Here is a 287-nt window from a genome sequence, read left to right as displayed (position 1 = left end):
CTCCCTCCCGGGGAGGTGCTGCGCAGGCGCGCTGGGCGCCGCCGCCATGTGACGCCGCCCGCCGCCATCTTGTGGCTTCGTGCGGCGGGGCGGTAGCGGCGTGAGGGGCCTGGCTTCCCTCAGGGCTCAGAGGGGTGTGGGTTGCTGCTTGAATTCTTCTACAGCAAATGGAATGTTACAAGTCTGGGGTATTAGCTGTAGGGGATGTGGTGTTTTGAGAGGGCTGTGTGAAGGTTAAGGTCAGGAAAGGGCCTGCTCTGAGTGGTTTTCTACGTTCATTGGTCAAA

The sequence above is a fragment of the Cygnus atratus genome, chromosome 9 (assembly GCF_013377495.2).
Source record: "Cygnus atratus isolate AKBS03 ecotype Queensland, Australia chromosome 9, CAtr_DNAZoo_HiC_assembly, whole genome shotgun sequence".
Lineage (NCBI taxonomy): Eukaryota > Metazoa > Chordata > Aves > Anseriformes > Anatidae > Cygnus > Cygnus atratus.
Note: the sequence above shows the minus strand (reverse complement) of the source record.